Consider the following 18,753-nt stretch of genomic DNA (forward strand, 5'->3'; position numbering starts at 1 on the left):
GAAAGAAATTGAAGACCTCAGAAGATGGAAAGATCTCCCATACTCATGGATTGGCAGGAATAATATAGTAAAAATGGGCATTTTACCAAAAACAATCTACAGATTCAATGCAATCCTCATCAAAATACCAATCCAATTCTTCAAAGAGTTAGACAGAACAATTTGCAAATTCATCTGGAATAACAAAAACCCAGGATAGCTAAAGCTATCCTCAACAATAAAAGGACTTCAGGGGGAATCACTATCCCTGAACTCAAGCAGTATTACAGAGCAATAGTGATAAAAACTGCTTGGTATTGGTACAGAGACAGACAGATAGACCAATTGAACAGAATTGAAGACCCAGAAATGAACCCACACACCTATGGTCACTTGATTTTTGACAAAGGAGCCAAAACCATCCAATGGAAAAAAGATAGCATTTTCAGCAAATGGTGCTGGTTCAACTGGAGGGCAACATGTAGAAGAATGCAGATCGATCCATGCTTATCACCCTGTACAAAGCTTAAGTCCAAGTGGATCAAGGACCTCCACATCAAACCAGATACACTCAAACTAATAGAAGAAAAACTAGGGAAGCATCTGGAACACAGGGGCACTGGAAAAAATTTCCTGAACAAAACAGCAATGGCTTATGCTCTAAGATCAAGAATCGACAAATGGGATCTCATAAAACTGCAAAGCTTCTGTAAGGCAAAGGACGTTGTGATTAGGACAAAACGGCAACCAACAGATTGGGAAAAGATCTTCACCAATCCTACAACAGATAGAGGCCTTATATCCAAAATATACAAAGAACTCAAGAAGTTAGACCGCAGGGAGACAAATAACCCTATTAAAAAAATGGTGTTCAGAGCTAAACAAAGAATTCACAGCTGAGGAATGCCGAATGGCTGAGAAACACCTAAAGAAATGTTCAACATCTTTAGTCATAAGGGAAATGCAAATCAAAACAACTCTGAGATTTCACCTCACACCAGTGAGAATGGATAAGTTCAAAAACTCAGATGACAGCAGATGCTACAAGGATGCAGAGAAAGAGGAACACTCCTCCATTGTTGGTGGGATTGCAGACTGGTACAACCATTCTGTAAATCAGTCTGGAGGTTCCTCAGAAAATTGGACATTGAACTGCCTGAGGATCCAGCTATACCTCTCTTGGGCATATACCCAAAAGATGCCCCAACATATAAAAAAGGCACATGCTCCACTGTTTTCATCGCAGCCTTATTTATAATAGCTAGAAGCTGGAAAGAACCCAGATGCCCTTCAACAGAGGAATGGATACAGAAAATGTGGTACATCTATAGAATGGAATATTACTCAGCTATCAAAAACAATGACCTTATGAAATTCATAGGCAAATGGTTGGAACTGGAAAATATCATCTTGAGTGAGGTAACCCAATCACAGAAAAACACACATGGTATGCACTCATTGATAAGTGGCTATTAACCCAAATGCTTGAATTACCCTAGATGCCTAGAACAAATGAAACTCAAGACAGATGATCAAAATGTGAATGCTTCACTCCTTCTTTAAAAGGGGAACAAGAATACCCTAGGCAGGGAATAGGGAAGCAAAGTTTAGAACAGAGGCAAAAGAACACCCATTCAGAGCCTGCCCCACATGTGGCCCATACATATACAGCCATCCAATTAGACAAGATGGATGAAGCAAAGAAGTGCAGGCCGACAAGAGCCGGATGTAGATCTCTCCTGAGAGACACAGCCAGAATACAGCAAATACAGAGGTGAATGCCAGCAGCAAACCACTGAACTGAGAACAGGACCCCCGTTGAAGGAATCAGAGAAAGGACTGGAAGAGCTTGAAGGGGTTCGAGACCCCATATGTAAAACAATGCCAAGCAACCAGAGCTCCCAGGGACTAAGCCATTACCTGAAGACTATACATGGACTGACCCTGGACTCTGACCTCATAGGTAGCAATGAATATCCTAGTAAGAGCATCAGTGGAAGGGGAAGCCCTGGGTCCTGCTAAGACTGAACCCCCAGTGAACATGATTGTTGGGGAGAGGGCGGCAATGGGGGGAGGATGGAGAGGAGAACACCCATAAAGAAGAGGAGGGGGAGGGACTAGGGGGATGCTTGCCCTGAAACCGGGAAAGGGAATAACACTCGAAATATACATAAGAAATACTCAAGTTAATAAAAAAAAGAAATATATTGCTACAGATTTATCCAAAAAAGAAAAAAATATGTCTGGGCATGTAGCATATATTGTGGCATCCAAGGGAAACATGACAGAAAATGAAAGTAGAAATCTCCTTAGCTTTAGAGAATGTTTAAGATAGGACCCAGGAGATAGAGGAACACTCCTCCATTGTTGGTGGGATTGCAGACTGGTACAACCATTCTGGAAATCAGTCTGGAGGTTCCTCAGAAAATTGGACATTGAACTGCCTGAGGATCCAGCTATACCTCTCTTGGGCATATACCCAAAAGATGTCCCAACATATAAAAAAGTCACGTGCTCCACTATGTTCATCGCAGCCTTATTTATAATAGCCAGAAGCTGGAAAGAACCCAGATGCCCTTCAACAGAGGAATGGATACAGAAAATGTGGTACATCTACACAATGGAATATTACTCAGCTATCAAAAACAATGACTTTATGAAATTCATAGGCAAATGGTTGGAACTGGAAAATATCATCCTGAGTGAGGTAACCCAATCACAGAAAGACACACATGGTATGCACTCATTGATAAGTGACTATTAGCCCAAATGCTTGAATTACCTTAGATGCACAGAACACATAAAACTCAAGGGTGACCAAAATGTGAATGCTTCCCTCCTTCTTTAAAAGGGGAACAAGAATACCCTTGGCAGGGAATAGGGAGGGAAAGTTTAGAACAGAGGCAGAAGGAACACCCAATCAGAGCCTGTCCCACATGTGGCCCATACATATACAGTCACCAAACTAGATAAGATGGATGAAGCAAAGAAGTGCAGGCCGACAGGAACCAGATGTAGATCTCTCCTGAGAGCCACAGCCATAATACAGCAAATACATAGGCGAATGCCATCATTAAACCACTGAACTGAGAATGGGACCCCTATTGAAGGAATCAGAGAAAGGACTCAAAGAGCTTGAAGGGGCTTGAGACCCCATATGAACAACAATGCCAACCAAAATGCTTCCAGGGATTAAGCCACTACCCAAAGACATGGACTGACCCTGGGCTCCAACCTCATATGTAACAATGAATAGCCTATTAAGAGCACCAGTGGAAGGGGAAGCCCTTGGTCCTGCCAAGACACAGTGAAAGTGATTGTTCGGGTGGGGGAAGTAATAGAGGGAGGATGCATAGGGGAACACCCATAGAGAAGGGAGGTTGAGGGGTTAGGGGGATATTGGCCTGGAAACCAGGAAGGGGAATAACAATTGAAATGTAAATAAGAAATACTCAAGTTAATAAAGAGGAAAAAAAGAAATGTAAATAAGAAATACCCAATTTAATAAAGATGGAGAAAAAAAGAAAGGACCCAGGAAATGGGGTTAGACAGTCTATTACTAATGGGATCAGTCACCACAGGATTTCAACTAAGAGAAAGAGAATGTTTGCAGATGCTCAGCAGTTTTCTAGCTGCTGGGCTATTTACCTGGGCCAAGGGAGCAGTCAATTTTTCTCTGCTTACTCCCACAAAGAACTCAGTGATCATGACTATTGGCAAAGAGTCTGAAAGGCCCTGAAAAAAAAGAAGCACTGCTTGACATCCAGGTCTTAGAAATGTTCTCCCCATTAGATACTGGGGGTACAAGAGAACAGACAAAATATTTAAAAGGTCTGTACTAGATCTGCATTAAGCATTTTTGGGTCTTTAGTTGAGTATAGCTTTACAGTCAAGCCTCTGTTTAGCCAAAGTTGAATTTTCAAATTTTATGAGCCATGAAAGCTCCTGGATGAACAGATAAAGAGAACATCTAGAGATGTTAACTGAACTATATTCCCATATGAAAAGTAATCTGTGTTCAGTTTAAGAAAAGAGATTTAAAACAAGGGAACTATGAGTTTGAATCATGACTCCACAAATTTGCAGTGTGGTATTCAGAAAGCTTTGCCAAAACTTTGCTTTTTAGCTTTGTAATCTGAAAATAGACTAGTGCCTAACTTCATGGCCTGTTGTGAAAACAAAAGAAGACAGGAAGGACAGCATGCTTTGAAAGCTAATAAATGCACTGTGTGTTTCTCCTAAGGCTTTTGGTAACTGGAGAAGTCTACCATGATAGACTAGACTGAAAAATGTAATAATTATATACTTTACTGTTTATGATAGGGTAACAATAAGAACCAATTCTGGTAAAATTACATCAAGATGGATCCCTAATACCTATGGTTCCCATTGAATTTCTGTTCCTTCAGAAGTGAACCCAGTCTTTCCTTATAAAACTTGATGTAGTAAAGATACCTACATGTCTTCTGTCACGGGTTTATAAATACTGACTTCTGTATCAGGTCAGTGTGGCCCTTGGGCCCTGTTTGAGTCTTGGTGGCTGCAAGACCCAAATAGACCAATTTCATGCTCACTCTCTAGCCTTTCCTAGCTCTTCTCTTTTGAGATGTAAAATTACACATAATTTATGGAAACCACATGTCCATCAGAATTCAAAAAAGTCAATTCAGAGATATTTTAAATTAACATCTGTGCTATAATCTTTGACAAAGGTAGAGAAAGAAAAGAGCATATAGTAAATATAGTCTGGTTACTTCTGTGGTTACTGCCAACATGGACTTATATGCCTCTCTTTCTCCAAAATAGTGTCCACATGGCCAACTCATGTATTTTCAAGGTCTTCTTTGGATCTCTTAACAAGCTATGTTGAAGCAGGGGCCATTTGATTAGCATTTTTCTGCAGTTTGTCCCATCTTTCTCTGATTCAGATCACTTTTCTCTCACCCTTGCCATCCTTGTATTGCATTTCCTAAGTAAAGAATACCATTTAACCTCTGCTGCAGGCTCTGTTCTAGAAGATATTACCTAAGGCTTTGGTAACTGAAGAGGTCGTTCAGGGCAGACTACGTTTGGGAATTGTATTTTCCACTGATCTGAAGGCAATAAAAAGTCTATTTCTGGTGATAAGTGGGGCTCATGGCATGACTGAAGCTTCATCCTGAAGTTAATGGGATCAGAACAAGACTGAACAACTATGATGCTTAACAGATTTGGCAGTAATGAAAATACAAAATTGAAGGGTAATGTTCACACACATGCACACATACACAGAGGGAAAGAATCTAGTGATGTTTATTGCTAATTTAAAGCTTCATCATAAAGCCAGAAATATGTGTAATAAATAAAAAAGATATTTTCAACACCCTGTATCTCCAAAGGTACATTACTATATAGCAACACAAAATGTAAGGATAGAAGAACTGTAGAGGAAATGAAGAGTCTCAGCAAAGTCAATACATGGAAAGCAGGGATCTGGTTGGCAAAGAGTAGAATCTTTGCACAGAAAGTCTAGAGAAAGAAATTGAATTGACATGAGAAAGGTGTATGTGGGTTAACCACATATACCAGCTCAGAGTCTTGAACCTTCTCATCCTCAGAACCCTCCACAAGGCAAGAATGATTTGTATTCTTTCCAGGTGAAGGCATTCCCTTTTGCTTGAAGACCATGTAAACCAGCCTCCTGAATCTAATGCCTTGAATGTTGTGGCTGGATTTCACAGTCCTCAGCTTAGCAACTAGTCTCCTCTACCAGAATCCTACCATAGAAAGATTATATTCTAAGGATTTGCAAGATCTAGATGACACTCTCTAACTAGGGCAAGATATGAGAGGATTAATCTGGACAGGGATTTATCCATATGAGAAAAATAGGATACTAACGGGAACATAATTTGTTGGTAAGATTGAAGTTCACCCATTGGTGCATTTAATTTCATGAGATTTGTCCAAACAGTGTAATGGAATGGGTCACTATCCAAAGCCAGTTCTTGAAAACATCTTATAGTGAATAAAAGTAAATATAGTAACACTTTTATATGACAGAACATAATGCAAAATAAATATCTTTAATTATGTGATTTGGTATTGCCCCAGAACAACATACCTGCCACCCCTGTGGCCAGGAGTACCCCAGGATGAATTCCCATGTCTCCATGACTTTAGCCAGGTTGCTATTGCAGTTAGAGCCAACATTAGAAGTAACCACACAGCAAGAGGAAGCAACATGAAGCAACATATCTATTCAATAGTTGGTCTGTAACCTTTGAGAGTATAGGCAAACTTTCAAGACATATATCTTTCATATTCTAGAAAACATGTTACAACCCTGCCATAAACTATTGGCTCCAAATATTGCATACTATTTCTTCTATTTCCCTCATTGCACTGAGTCCAACAATGAACAAGTTAACTAATTTTAGTAGAGAAATACAATTCCTGGTCCAGCCAGAAATAGGTTAGGCACTACAACAACTACATGTAGCTGAAACTTTCAAAGTAGTGAGAAGAAATACACCTACAACTACAGAATGCACGAAGTTATAAAACATACTGACAGCTCAAGAGTTATATCCCAGGAAGATGACTGGCATCAAATACATGAATAGGTAACATGGTATTGGACTAAAGGCAAAAAGTGATAGAGGCAATGGGCATGCTCCAATGGAACTACTATGTGCAACCTATAACTACATCCCTCACAAAATCCTAGGATGCTCCATTTTCAAATCAATAAAAAAAATGTTACAGCAAAGAAAAGGTTTTCTTTGTTTTGATTTCTTTTCTATTATTTTCTAGTTTATATTCCAAATGTTATCCCACTTCCAAGTCTCCCCTCTACGAATCCCCTACCCTTTGCCTCTAAGAGGGTGTTATCCCACCAGCCCACTCCTACCTCACCCCTATAGCATCCCCCTTTTCTGGGGCATAAAGCCTCCAGAGGACCAAGTACCACCCCTCCCTCTCATGTCAGGAAAGAGAGTTCTCTGCTACATATGTAGCCAGAACCATGGATTCACCCATGTATCTTCTTTGGTTGGTAGTTTAGTTCCTGGGAACTCTGAGGGATCCAGTTAGTTGACACTGTTGTTCTTCCTATGGGGTTATAATTGTCTTCAGTTCCTTCAGCCCTTCCTCTAACTCTTCTATTGGGGTCCCTAGGCTCAGTCCATTTGTCTTTGAGTATCTGCATCTGTGTTAGTCATGTGCTATCAGAACCTCTCAGAGAACAGCCATAACAGGCTTCTGTATGAAAGCCCTTCCTAGCATCAGCAGTAGTGTAGGCCTTTGGTGTCTGAGGATGGGATGTATTGCATGGTGAGGCCATCTCTGGATGGCCTTTACTTCAGTCTCTACTCTCTGTGTGTCCCTGTATTTCCTTTAGACAGGAACAATTTTGGGTTGCAATATTTGATATAGGTGAGTAACACTGTCCCTACACTGGAAACCATGTCTATCTACTGGAGGTAGTCTCTTTAAGTTCTATTTTCCTGCTGTTGGGCATTTCAGCTAATGTCCTCCTCATTAGGTCCTGTGGAGGATGTGGAGGAAAAGGAACACTCCTCTATTGCGGGTGGGATTGCAAGCTGGTACAACCACTCTGGAAATCAGTCTGGTGTTTCCTCAGGAAATTGGAAGAAGTTCTACCTGACGACCCAGCTTTACCATTCCTGGACATATACCCCAAAATTGCTCCACCATATCACAAAAACACATGCTCCACTGTATTCATAGCATCCTTATTTATTACAGCCAGACACAGGAAACAATCCACATGTCCCTTGATGGAGGAGTGGGTACAGAAAATGTGGTTCATTTACACAATGGAGAAAAGTTTACAAGGCTAACCAAAGTGTCCCTGTGTAGGCTATTTCTAGTCTGAAATAGAAAAGCAATTTTTTGTTCTTTGGTGATTCTCCATGCAGAAGAGCTAGAAATTTAGCAGATAGGCAACAAATTTTGCTATTGTAGAACTGTAAAGCCAGGCATTTGAAGTTGTCTTACATATGGCATTGGATTTGAATGGGCACCACAAACTTCTTTTTTTTAACCTTTTAACCTAATTTTCAGCCTTTTTAAAAAACACGTAATCTTTTATTGGATAGTTTATCCATTTATATTTCAAATATTATGCCCTTTCCCAGAACCCATGCACAAAACCCCTATCTCTTTCCCCTTCCCCTTGCTTCTATGTAGATACTCCCCCATCCACCCACTTCTACCTCACCATCCTGGCATTCCCCTACACTATGGCATCAAGCCTTCACAGGACCAAGGACCTCTCCTCCCATTGATGCAAGATAAGGCCATCTTCTGCTACATATGCAACTGGGACCAGGGGTCCGTCCATGTGTACTCTTTGTCTGGTGGTTTAATCCCTGGGAGCTCTAGGTGATGGGGTTTGGTTGGTTGATACTGTCTTTTGGATAGGTTTGCAAACCTCTTCAGTCCCTTCAGTCCTTTCCCTGACTCCTTCATTGGGGTCCCTGTGCTCAGTTCAATGGTTGGCTGCCACCATCTTCATCTGTATTTGTCAGAGTCTGGCAGAGCCTCTCAGGAGACAGCTATATCAGGCTCCTCTCAGTATGCACTTCTTGGCATTCTTAATAGTGTCTGGGTTTGGGGTCTGTATATGGGATGGATCTCCAGGTGGGCAGTCTATGAATGTCCTTTCCTTCAGTCTCTGCTCCACACTTTATCCCTGTATTTCCTTTAGACAAGAGTAATCATGGGTTAAAAATTTTGAGATGAGTGGGTGGCCCCATCCCCCAACTGGGGGCCTTGCCTAACCTCTGAATATGGTCTCCACAGGTTCTCCCTCCACTTTGTTGGGTATTTTAGCTAATATCATTCCCATTGGCTCCTGGAAGCCTCTTGTTTCCTGGTATCTGTGACTTTTTGCTGGCTACACCCAGTTTCACATCCCCTATTGCTACACACCTCTGTTCAATTTCCTAACTCTCTGTATATCAGCCCCCAAACCTCTCTCTCTCTCTCTCTCTCTCTCTCTCTCTCTCTCTCTCTCTCTCACACACACACACACACACACACACACACATACACACACACACACACACACACACACACACACACACACAAATTCTTTACAATACAATTTCATTTCCAGAATATTTTGACTGAAATAATTTCCCTGAAGGAACTCATATCTGTATGTCTTTGTAATATTCTGCAGGATTTTCACCCTCTTGGCTCCTGATAAAGAAAAATGAAACTTTTGAACAGTTTTTCCATTAAAATCAAAAGGAAAGGGCTATGGCGTTCTTCACATTCTCTCTTGGCAAGGCATAAAACTTACCAAATCAGAGTCAAGTCATTTTAAGCTATGAAATGTATGTTGAAGATATCCAGGTGCATCTGTTTTCTTTATTCTTCACATTTATTTTCTCTTTCTAAAGACCTCCTTCATTTTCTCACCAAATTGTTCAATTTCAATTCACATTAACATCTCAAAGGCAGGCCACTATTTTAGACAGAAAGATACTATCTTGATACCATATATCTGGAACATTAGGTGCGCATTGCTGAGGTTCCAGTAATTGATTGAAAAGTTTTTATTTTTGCTTTAGTACATAGAATATATTTAGTATATTGAAACACTCCTGAAACACATATCCCAGAGTTTTTTCACAGAAAGGCCTTAAGGAAGTTTCTAGAAAATGCTATTTGAGAGTATTCCACTGTATGAGTACTTTTCTAGAAAAGCTATAACCAACTTGATAGTTCTGTCCCTACAAATTTCAAAATAATAAACGCATGGACCAATGGATCGATGCAGCAATTATTCTCACATACCATCCCAGAATGGCACTCTAGCCAACAGTGCCCCCACAGAAGACTAGACTGTGACACTATGGAGCCTTTAGGCAAATACAGAAACAGTGATCACAATCAGGATGTTACCCAATGCCAGTGAAAATGCATCCTATCATTGACAGAAAGATCATAGTATATTTGTGTCACATTCTGTAATCTCCAAGTATTGTTGTATTAATAAATAAGTCCTGATTCAGGACAAGGTTTATTTTGGGTTTTCAGGGGGTAGGGGTTGTCCAGGGTGGCCTGGAATTGGAGAGATTTTGTGGCCTGACCTTGTTTTGTTTTGTTTCGTTTGTCTCCTGTAAATTAGGGCCTGGCCACTCTCCCACATCTAGGGACCATGCCATTAAAGCTCTTGCAGGAGTCTGGGGGATGGGGCCTAGGCACTGGTGCCTCAGGGGGCTTATGCATTCATCTACTGAGATACCTTCTTTCTCATTCTTCCTTTAGCATCTGCTTCAGTATGCATACAGTATGCAATGGCTATAGACACAGTGTTGGCAGTCACACTAAATAAAAGCAGTCAAGAAGGCTTGGGATGCCATGATATGGAGATATGAACAGTTTTTCATAAAGTCTTTTTCTCTGAGTGGGACTTGGACTGCATTTCACACAGGCAGTTCCATGTTCACCTTCGAATCTCACCCAGACCTAACAACTCTGCTTCCTGTGTCTTTAATACTCAATGGAAAGGACTATTTCATAAAGCTAAAGAAATACCCCTGGTAGGCCACTTAATTCATTAAAGAAAGATACACACTTTGATAATTGAACATTATTAAAAATCTACCCTTCTTATGTCAGCAAGGTTAAAAAGCAAAGCTAATTATGTACCGCAAGTGAAGTACTTCTCAGTGGCCTTGACTCAGACTTTTTTGTAAATTAAACCCAAAGAAGTAATTCACAGTAGAACAGCTACGTTCCTAGAGTGCACACCATTTTTTCAGCTACTGTTACCTCAGCCGTTACTCCTCATGTTTTCAAGTGACAAAACATCTTTCCATACCATAAGCTGCTATAATGCAACGTCTATGCCTTAAAACTCTCACTTAGGAGATGACAGAAACAGATAACAGATAACAGATAACAGACGTAAGCACATTAGTAACCGTCCCCTAAGACGCTTAGCCAATTTCTTTGCCACATGTTAGGAATTCTGTGATATCTGACACCAATTCTAGTTTTGCCCTTACTTGACATCTCCAATGCCGACTTCAGTGCATGGCACAGGGGATCTATTTAATTAATTAATTAATTAATTAGTTAATTAGTTAGTTAGTTAGATTGTTTGTTATTATTCATTTGTGAGGTATGGCATGTAGGAATGACAAGAGGCATTTATTATTTATTTACTTATATGTGGATGAAGTCATTCATGTATCATTGTGCACATGTGGATAACCAAGGACAACATCTACAAATTTATTGATATTGTTTTTTTTCTTCTGTTGTAGTCATCAGACCTGGAAGTAAATGCCTTTAGTCACTAAGCCATCTCATTAGCCTCGACATGGAACACCTAAAAACCATGATTGAACTGAGAACAATAATTGTCATTGTACTTGGTGAACATTCAAATATGGGATATGTAAACTCATGTAAACACCATATACCCATGCTCATCCCCCACCCCCACACATACCATACATAAGGGACTAGATCACATAGTTATGGAAACTAAGAAATCTCAAGGTCAGCTGTCAACAAAGTGGAGACCAGTTTATCTAGTGATATAACCTCAGATACTGATAGTCTGAGAACTGATGGTGGAAATTTCCATCAAAATCCAGAATGTCCCATATTTTGCTTCTGTGGTTGTTGCTTGTTTGTTTGCTTAAAATCAAGTTCATTCAATTTAGAATCATCTGGCACAAAACCTCTTCCATGTCTATGGGAGTGTTTCCAGAGAGCTTTAATTGCCTGGAGGTAACTAACCACGAATGTAGGTGATGTCATCCCATTAGTTATGGGAGAAAGTATGAATCTATCTGGGCATGGCATTTATCTCTCTACTTCATAACTGTAGAAGCAATGTGACAAATTGTCTCACACTTCTTTTTTCATGCCTTCCTGCATATGATGGACTGCATCCTTCTCAACACATGGCCAAAATAATCCCTTCCTTCCTTAAGCTGCTAAGTCAAAAATTTTGTCAGAGCAACAAGAATAATCACTACTCTAGGAAAGGAATACTAAGAAGTGGGTCCGTTCCAGTGACTTTATGACTGTGTGATTGGTTGACATTTGGGATAGATTTGTAGCAGGAATTTTAAAGGATTTAGAACTGGAGTAAAAAGAGTGCTTAAGTACTATAATTAAAGCCTAATGGTCTATCCTTAGGGAGATGCTATGGAAGACCAGAATGAAAGTAAAAATGTAGAAATGGAAGTCTCCGTTTATGAGATGTCAGAGGGAACTGAACTCTTTCAGGAACTGCATGAAAATACACTTATGTTTTCCGGCAAAGAATCTGGATGTGTTCTGCCCATGTGTTAAGAACTACAGTCAGGCTGAGTTCAAAAGCCAAAAACTAATATAGTAGAGGAAATCTCAAAATAGTACAGCATTCACACCATGCCCTGGTTACTGCTCAAAGGTATTAAATTTATAGTGAAAGGCTAGTAAATATACAAGAATTATGTCAAAGATGCACAGTTTGTTGATGAAAGAATGATTTATATAAAGTTATAAAGAATAAAGGTGTGGACAGAGCATCCGTAACTGCTAATGATGTCAGTAAACTGAGGAGGAACATCTCTTTGCACTGAGACATTTTGAAAGGTATCTTGAGAACAAGACCTTACTCAACATTCCATCTTATAAAAGAATAAATTCATTTCATAAACGAAACCCCGAAAGTCTTCCCTCATTGACAAAAATTACCTAAGAAAGTGTCTTCCCAGGTTTAGCTGTCAAAACATACTGAGGCCATTGTGTAGAAAAAGGCTAAGTTAGTTATATTTCCAAATAACAGTATAATATGGAAACAACATTCACAGGGTCCTGTTTTGTAGACAATGAAAATTCAGGTTTCAGGTCACAGAAGCTTACACCAAGATTCCAGAAAGTCGCAGGATAGTCAATGAGTGACAGGATCAAATTATTTGTAAGGAATCTCTGAGGTCACTAAGTGACATCTATTTACCTAAAAGAGAAAATATCTGGACTATGGGAAATACAGGAGCTAACCTAATAGGCAGGCTACATGTGCTATAGAAAGCATGCTGGAAGGAATGGGGCTATCTAATGCTGCTGTAGCCCAAAACACACAACAAAGAGTACAAGGTTCTGTCTGTGACATTGTATGGTTTAATGTTTGCTTTATTGGGTTTTTGTCTGATCTTTCCTTGCCATTCCTCCAATTTAAAGTTGGAAAATTTGTTTTATGTCATTAAATGCTGAAAATAGGTACCTTGCTTGTATTAATATTTGTTTTTTTCTTTCTTTTTTAGTTCTACACAGAGGTACAGTTAAGAAATTGCCTTATATCTAAAAACTTGGGTATGGTGTTGACCTTGGAGTATCAAATATTATTAGATTTATTAACACTTTGGAGACTAAAAGTCAAAGCCAATGAATATTGTGTTCTGAGATGAACGTTAGACTGTAAGAACTAAGAAAATGGAACTGTAAATTAAAGTGAGACTTTGGGTGTCAACTTGTCAAGGAATTAATCTCCATTATCAACCTGATGACAAATTGGATTTTCTAATGCCAATATGGCCTGTAATAATCTGTTGAAGTTTCAAGTATTGTGTTCAATTGGGTATTTACAATATTAGGAAGTTAAAAACATAATCCAAACAAGGGGAAAAGACACTTGCTCTCTTCTCAGTGGAAGAACTTCTAAAGCTTTAAAGGTGATTGTAGCTCAGACAGAAAAAGCCCTCACAGGAAAATTTATTTGTTTGTTGATTTTCTCATTCATTCTTATTTTTAGTTTCTTGAGAGTTTCATAAATGTAAAATGTATTTTTAGGCAAAACATACACACACACACACACACACACACACACACACACACACACAACACTTCTGTCTTTACCAGATGTTAATCGTGGGATGAAGAGTGGAGTTGATATGTTTTGTAAAGTTTCAGTGGGCCCAACCCCCACAAGCACTAGTCATATGAGAGGTCTAGTTTAGAATGAAGTTTATTTGAGGGCATGGGAAAGGAGATTGAGAAGAGAGTAGAGGCAGAGAAAGAGAGGAGACAGAGAAGGACACAGGTTGGGGGAGAGACAAAGACAGACAGAGAGATTGGGGGTTGGGGGAGGAAGAACCTGGAAGGGAACATTTGGAGAGGGAGGAGGGGGAAGGAGAAAGAGGGAGAAAGGACTCAGAGAGAGAGAGAGAGAAAAAGGGGTCAGAGATCAAAAGGAGGTCAAATAGTCCTTTTTATAGCATGCCAGGCCTGCCTGGCTGTTGATAAGTAACTGTTGGGTGGAGACTAGAAGGAATGCTAACATACTAACGGGAGTAAAATTATTTTAAGAGTAATTTAGAACTATTCTGTTATTCCCTCCTATGACTGAGACTGTATCTACTGATATTCTGGACTACTAAGGAGAAAAGACTCGCAATCCTCCATATAATGCTTCTGTGCCTTGGACAAATCACTTTTATTTCTAAAATCAATTTCCTTCACTCCAGTAGTCTTGAAGAATAAATAATACTCAAGGAACCATCAAGCTTCCACCAACTAAAACTCAAATTCACAGGCATTTACCTGAAAGCTGATTGCTCTGAGACTCCAAAATAACAGCTACAACAAGTGTTTCATTCATCTAATGTCTAAGGATACCAGTGCCCTATCACAAGTTCTTTCCTTTCTCCCTATTAATAAGAGAAGAGAGGTAGGAGAAGGGTGCTCTGCTCTGTTACTCAATTTACTCACTCCTAGATTGATAAAAAGCAATATATTTTCCCAGAATGTTAACTGTTCACACTTGACAACATCAACTTAGCACTTACAAAGAACTGCAAGAATAAAGCCACAAGAGCTGAAGCGGATTTCTGCAGACACAAATTATATAGCACAAGTAACACAGTTTGGGTCTAGCTCCTTTAAAAGGTATAGAATAAAGAATGGAGATACAAGCATGGCAGAGACATAGCCTATGGGAGGAGAGCCTCTGTCAGAATTTAAACTTTGGATCGGACATTGGAGCTTCTAAGATAGCAGCAACACTACTGTATGATATTCACCCAGGTGGGGGTTTCATTTGAAATCTACAACTTCATAGCTAGAGTGTTCATAGGGTTGCACATTCTGGGAGGTGACATTGCTTAATGGCCAGAGCTCACATCTCATACCACAAACCTGAATATGTGAGAGATATATTGAAATGGACATGTTCTAATTAGACAGTGTCCTGTCTATCTCAAATGTGTACTGGGGAATAGTTATATGTAAGAAAGTGTTGTCGTATATATTTCTCTAGTTGCCCCAGTTCACCCTTCTTTTGGCTATTGTGGATATAGGGTATGACCCAAATTAAATAAAATAAAAACTTTTCTTCTAATGAATTCCTAGATTTGTAAAAAAAAGAAAAAAAGTGTAAAAATGGGCCAAAAAAGAGCAGAAAAGAACAGATGTATCAGGAAGAAACGAAGGAAGGCAAGTCTGAAGGCCAGGGTACAGAGATTACGAAGACATAGTGAAACTGAACCTCCTGGTAACTCATTTTCCTGCATTTAAATTCTAGATCCTGAAAGCAGAGTCTGGGTGCCCGGCAAAAATTTTTGTTTCTATTTCTGGCAACACATTTACAAATTCGAAAATTATAAATGCAAGGCTCCACCCTGGAGGGCCAGTGCAAATGAGGTAACCGTGCAAAATCACTCCATGTTCATCTCTCCCTCCTATTAACTCGCGTGAAAACAGGTTTGTGGATCTCTGGGGAAATACAAGCTGTGACAAGAAACCCACCTCCACTGAAAGCCAGATGATAAGGGTAGAAAATGACAGATTCCTCTTTCAGTGAAGAAGGACTCTGCAGATAATCACAGCTTATAGAGAGAACATAAACTCTGTAAAGAATAGCAATAGTCAGCCATCAGGAAAATGAATTGTTTTCAAAATTATAGAGGTTATTGAAGTAGTCATAAGTAAAAAGTGCAAAAAAATAAAAATTAACAGAAATCCAACCATTTTGACTGTCTTAGTTAGAATTTTCATTGCTGTGAAGAGACACCATGACCAAGGCAACTCTTTTAAAGGAAACCATTTAATTGGGGCTTGCTTTCAGTTTCAGAGGTATAAGTCATTATCATCATGGTGGGAAGCATAGTAGCATGCAGGCAGACATGGTACCGAAGCTGAGCGTTCTATACCTTGATCTGCGGGCAGCAAGAGATTGTCACTGGATGTGACTTGAGCATATACCAGACCTCAAAGTCTGCTTCCAGAGAGCCATACTTCCTCTGACAAGACCACACCTCCAAATAGCACCACTCCCTATGAGCCAAACATTCAAATACTTGAGTCCATGGGAACCATATCTATTCAAAACACCACAATGATAAAATTAGATTTTGAAGCACACAATGCGAAATAATTTTGTCCCCTAATCAGCACTTTCCAGCACAGAACTGAAGCTTGAGATTGTATTTACCTTGTGCCCCCGCCTACTGTAAAAGCATAAGAAGTATAGTTGTGTCTGTGAGGCTCTAGTGGTCCAGGACTGATAAAATGAATATATGACATAAAAGGCATTTATGTCACATGTTGTCACCCAACAAGTGACAAAGGTGAGAACCTAGTATCTGCCTGATCCACAAGGCTGAATTCTTCCATTTTCCAATCAAGGATTCCTGGAGAGCCACTGAACTTTAGTCTATATTGCAAGCCCAGTGAGGCTGGCTTCTGATATCAGTGAAGAAATACAGCGACAGCAGCAAGAATAAGAGGAGCAGCAGAGTAAATGAATTTTCCAGAAGATGTGAAGTCAGCAAGGGAAAACGCAAAATCTCTTTTGTTTAAGCAGGTGCCTGAAGGTGACACTGACTTTTAGGGTCGATCTTACTATAAGCTGATAAGCAAAAAGACAGTAACTTGGCTACTGTTTTCAGATTCTGTCAAGTAAACAACCAGCACCGAACATCACAGACATTAAATACGCATGGGTATTTGCCACATTTGGTAGCGATGCATACTCAGTGGTGGACTACATACTGGTATTCTGTATACTGAGTTTTTCAGAAAGCAATTTATTTTATAATTCACCCAATAATTTAATTATATATTAAATTTGGACAGTAGTTAAGTTAGATTACTTCCAGTTTAAAAAAAACATGAATACATCATCTTGTACTCCACAATTCAAAACTCCACAATCCAAAGAACTTGGGGTCTCCTGCCATGTGTTTTATAGTTAGTCCTATTGAAATCTGTCCAATGTTTTCCCATTGGTTAAACAGAAACAGTGGGGTGAATGAGAAAGGCAAGGAGCAAATTCTACCTTCATCTTATCATACCATGATACCACAAATACATATTGCCAATTATTTATCACTATTAATGTTGCTATTGATTCCAGGGCATGGGTCTGTTTCGTCAGAATTGTGTGGATAAAAGTTTTTATACTTTTACCTTATCATTTTTTAATGTCTTTTCATCAGTAATGGTAGCACATCTTTCACTTCTAAAACAAGTCATTTGTATTTTTCTGGATTGCCCTGCCTAGGATATCATTAGTTCTATTTTTATTTAAATAACAAGATTCAACATTTTTCTACTATTTTATTAAAACTGATTTTAATAATACATTATCTATTCTCTGAGAATTACAATGTATTTTTACCATATTCGTACCCAAATTCTGCCCCTGGTTTTCTAGTTACCTCCTAGTTCCCCTTCCTTTTTGTATCCCCCTCTCTTTTGTGTCTTGTTTTTCTTGTTTGCTTTTAAGAAAGACTATCTCCCAGCAGATGCCCTGCTCCTCTGGATCTTCACACCCTCTTCCTCCACATCCTTTCCCAGTGTTCTTCAATCCTCATGTGTTGGATGTGTTGTACTGTATCAATTGGAGACAGGCACACTGCACCTATTTGTTCTCTGTGCTTTGAGAAGTTTTAATTTTCTATGATGATTAAAAGCTGCTTTTAAATAGTAGGAGCACACAGACACACAGCTTCTAGGAACACAGTAACCAGGCCACGAAATCTCAAACTAGCGACTACTTTGGAAAGGAAAACCGTTAGTACAGCACATAACACACCTTCTGAGGTGAAACTTACTCAGTCGAGTCTCAAATCATTTGTGAAAATAAAGGTAATCTGGGGAGAAAAGTCTTTGGAAGAAAAGAAAAGTAGGAAAAAGATGACACAACTCACTAAAGAAAATTGAGGATGGGACTTAAAAAATAAAGACTCAGAAGAATCACGAGTCACTGGTTTTAAACACACCACTTTTCATGTAGTGTTAGAGTTAATCAAGTTCCGAAAGAAGTACCTGAATAGTAATTATAGAATCAACTACGCAAACAATTTGCATTCATGTGTGGGGTTGGGGAAAGGGAGAGATTTTGTATCCTTAAGTAGATTCCTATTAGGAAAAGTGATAAAAGAAGTTTGTCACATGAAGGCAGAAGAGTATATCTCTGAGAAGAGGAAAGAGAAGTCAGGGTTGATAAGTAACCCATGAGTCTAATACGTAGCACTCAGAGACATCTGGTAAACCAAGGTTTGCTACAAGCTGATCTTCTTTGCCAATGGAATCAGGGTGTTAACAGTTGTAAAGATCAGCTGTCAGCAGGTTGTAACCTGAATACCCAGGCATGTAGAGCAAGGTTACATCCAACTGCTCTGACATATGAAGATGTCCCAGCAAGCTCTCATAATACAGTCAAAGACCTGGCAGGAAACATGAATAATTGGAGTTGACATATGTTAGTAATTGCATGCACTAGTGCTATGACAAACTGATGCATTAAATTCC

This window comes from Rattus norvegicus, chromosome 7 (assembly GCF_036323735.1).
Source record: "Rattus norvegicus strain BN/NHsdMcwi chromosome 7, GRCr8, whole genome shotgun sequence".
In the NCBI taxonomy this organism is placed as follows: Eukaryota; Metazoa; Chordata; class Mammalia; order Rodentia; family Muridae; genus Rattus; species Rattus norvegicus.